Source organism: Otolemur garnettii, unplaced genomic scaffold (assembly GCF_000181295.1).
Source record: "Otolemur garnettii isolate 467f Iridium unplaced genomic scaffold, OtoGar3 scaffold00105, whole genome shotgun sequence".
Classification (NCBI taxonomy): Eukaryota; Metazoa; Chordata; class Mammalia; order Primates; family Galagidae; genus Otolemur; species Otolemur garnettii.
In genome coordinates, this window is record NW_003852500.1 from 5,090,781 (window position 1) to 5,094,974 (window position 4,194).

Here is a 4,194-nt window from a genome sequence, read left to right on the forward strand (position 1 = left end):
CTGCCTCAGCCTCCCAAGTAGCTGGGACCACAGGCGCCCGCACAACGCCCGGCTATTTTTTGGTTGCAGCCATTATTGTTGTTTGGCGGGTCTGGGCTGGATTCGAACCCGCCACCTTAGGTGTATGTGGCTGGCGTCTTAGCCGCTTGAGCCACAGACGCCAAGCCTCCACTTTCTTAAAGCTAACCATCATGCAAAAAGTTGGACTAGTCTATGGAAATGCCATGAAGAAACTCAAGTTACCCATGGTGGACCCCATGGTATTAGGCATAGGAGTGAAGCCTTTTGAGCCCCTCCAGCCCAGCCTCTCTTCTGTCTAACCATGGCCTGATTGGAGATTCCAGCCAATGCTGAGTGAACCAGAAAGACCACCCAGTCTATACACACAAGTAATAAATCCTTGTTTTAAGCCTTTAAGATTTGGGCATTTTGAACTGAAACATAAAGCAATAAAGCAGGTTCGGCGCCGTCGTTGTCTAGCCAGCACCACCTCTAGCTCACTGAGCTCTAGCCGAAGAAGGTGGGTAAGTAAGGAGGTCTTTATACCAAGTCTCGTACAAAGCAGACTGCCGGCAAATCCACCGGTGGTAAAGCATCCAAGAAGCAACTGGCTACAAAAGCCGCTCACAAAAGTGCGCCCTCTACTGGAGGGGTGAAGAAACCTCATCGCTACAGGTCTGGTACTGTGGCACTCCATGAAATAAGACGTTATCAGAAGTCCACTGAACTTCTGATTCCCAAACATCCTTTCCAAGGTCTGGTACGAGAAAGTGCTCAGGACTTTAAGACAGATCTATGCTTCTAGAGTGCAGCTATTGGTGCTTTGCAGGAGGCAAGTGAGGCCTATCTGGTTGGCCTTTTTGAAGACACCAATCTGTGTGCTATCCATGCCAAACATGTAACAATTATGCCAAAGGACATCCACCTAGCACACCGCATACGTGGAGAACGTGCTCAAGAGTCCACTATGATGGGAAAACATTTAATTATATAAAAAAAAATTCTCTTCTTCCTGTTATTGGTAGTTCTGAACGTTAGATTTTTTTCCCCCATGGGGTCAAAAGATACTTAAGTATATGATTGTAACTGGAAAATAGGGGACAGAAATCAGGTATTGGCAGTTTTCCCATTTTCATTTGTGTGTAAATTTTTAATATAAAATGTGGGGATGTGCAGCATTAAAGCTAGTCAAAATGTTTCAGTGAACAAGTTTCAGCAGTTCAACTTTATAACAATTATAAATAAACCTGTGAAATTTTTCTGGACAATGCCGGCATTTGGATTTTTTTTTTAAACAAGTAAATTTCTTATTGATGGCAACTAAATGGTGTTTGTAGCATTTTTATCATACAGTAGATTCCATCCATTCACTATACTTTTCTAACTGAGTTGTTCTACATGCAAGTACATGTTTTTAATGTTGTCTGTCTTCTGTGCTGTTCCTGTAAGTTTGCTATTAAAATACATTAAACTGAAAAAAAAAGCAATAAAGCAAACTTTATTGAGAAAGTGAATGGTTAGTCTTCTTTCACAGTAAAAGTTATGCAGCGTAAATGGCCCTTAGATGTCTGCAACCATTTAGAATGGCACTTGTTTAATCTGATTTCTAAAAAGGACTTACTCTTGGCTCAGTGCCCATAGCACAGTGGTTATGGTGCCAGCCATATACACCAAGGGTGGCAGGTTCGAACCTGGCCCAGGCCAGCTAAATGACAATCACAAGTGCAACAAAAAATAGCCGGCATTGTGGCAGGCGCCTATAGTCCCAGCTACTTGGGAGGCTGAAACAAGACAATCACCCACAAGTTTGAGGTTGCTGTGAGCTGTGATGCCATGGCACTCTACCCAGGGTGACATAGTGAGACTCTGTCTCAAAAAAGTAAATAAAAAGGACTTACTCAATTTCAGACCTTGACATTTATATAGAAAGAATAAACCCAAATAACAGGAAAAATCTGTTCATATATATTTTTTAATTTCAGGTTAATGTGCAGGTATAAACAACTAGGTTACAATGTTCGCATTGTGTCCCACACCCAAGAGATGTGCCATATAGCCTTACAGTTTGTCCATTAAGTAGGAGCACACCAATCCCCTCCCACTTTTCCTCTCCCCATTCCTCTTTCCCCTTTCCCCCAATTTGAAATGAATTGAATTTTTCTCTTATGTGGGCATGTATTAGATCATCTACTGGCTTCATATTAGTATTGAGTACATTATATACTTGCTTTTCCATTCTTATGATACATTACTAAAAAGAATATGCTTCAATTCCACCCAAGTTAATATAAAAGATGTAAAGTCTCCATCTTTTCATGGTAGACATACACCACAGTTTGTTAATTCATTCCTGGCTTGATGGGCATTTAGGTTGTTTTCATATCTTGGTGATTATAAATTGAGCTGTGATAAACAATCTTGTGCAAATATCCTTATGATAAAATGATTTTATTTCTTCTGGGTAGATGCCCAGTAATGAGATAGTGGAATCAAAAGGGAGGTATAATTTGAGTTCTTTAAGGATTCTCCATATTCTTTCCAAAAAGGCTGTATTAATTTGCACTCCCACCAACAATGTAAAAGTGCACCCTTCTTTCCATCTCCATGCCAACATCTGCAACTTTGGGACTTTGGGATGTGGGTTACTCTTAGTGGGGTTAGGCAATAGCTCAGGGTGGTTTTGATTTGCATTTCTTTGATGGTTAGGGATGATGAGCATTTTTTCATATGCTTATTAGCCATTCATCTGTCTTCCTCAGAGAAGGTTCTGTTCATGTTTCTTGTCCAGTGATAGATGGGATTGTTTACTCTTTTTTTGTTGATTAATTTTAGTTCTCTGTATATCCTAGTTTGCAACCCTTTCTCAGATTTGTAACATGCAAATATCTTTTCCCATTCTGAAGGTTATCTATTTGCTTTAATTGTTCTGTCCTTAGCTGTGCAGAAGCTTCTCAGCTTAATTATATCCCATTTGTTTATTTTTGTTGTTATTGCAATTGCCACTGAAGTCTTCTTCATAAAATCTCTCCCCAGGCTGATATCATTAGGAGTTTTCCCATACTTTCTTCTAGGATTTTTATCATTTATGTCTTAGATTTGAATTTTTTATCCAGCAAGAGTCAACTATTGTAAGTGGTGAAAGGTGTAGATCCAGTTTCAGTCTTTTACATGTGGTTATCCAGTTCTCTTAGCACCATTTATTGGATAGAGATTCTTTGGTTTATCAAATCAGATGGCGATAAGTGACTGGTTTCATCTCTTGGTTTTTTATTTGGTTCCGTATGTCTATGTCTCCAATGTTGTGCCAATACCATGCTGTTTTGTTCAATGTGGACTTGTAATATAACCTGAAGTCTGATAGAATAAGACTGAGACATTTATACCCTGAGACATTTATTCTATTTCTTGATCATGTCCAGGAGTCTGGTGGCTGAGTCTCTGAAGTTTTCTAAGTATAAGATCATATCAGCAAAGAGTGAGAGTTTGACTTCATCTGCCATTTGGATGCCCTTTATATCCTTCTCTTGCCTGAGTGCATTGGCTAGAACTTCCAGAACTATGTTGAATAGTACTGGTGATAGAGGACACGCTGTCTGGTTCCAGCTCTAAGTGGAAAAGCTTTCAGTTTTACTCCATTCAGTATGATATTTAGCTGTTGGTTTATTGTAAATGGCTTCAATAATTTTAAAAAATGTGCCACATAGGCCTATTTTCTTAAGGGTTCTTGTTAGAAAAGGATGGTGAATTTTTGCAAATGCTTTTTCTGCAGCTATTGAGAGGATCATATATATGGTCTTTGCTTTTGCTTCTAATTTAATTCTTAAATTACATATAAGGATTTGCATATGTGAAACAAGGCTTGTATCCTGAGATGAAGGCTACTTGATTGTGATGAGTAATTTTTTAAATGTGTAGCTGTAATCTATTGGCTAAGATTCTATTGTATATTTTTGCATCAATACTTGCAAGCTCATCTTCGAAGGTTTGATAGAATTCTGTCAAGAAGCCACCTAATGGTTCGGCGCCTATGGCTCAAGTGGCTAAGGCACCAGCCACATACACCTAAGGTGGTGGGTTTGAATCCAGCTCAGGCCCACCAAACAACAATGAAGGCTGCAACCAAAAAAAAAAAAAATAGCCAGGGGTTGTGGCAGGTGCCTGTGGTCCCAGCTACTTGGGAGACGGAGGCAGGAG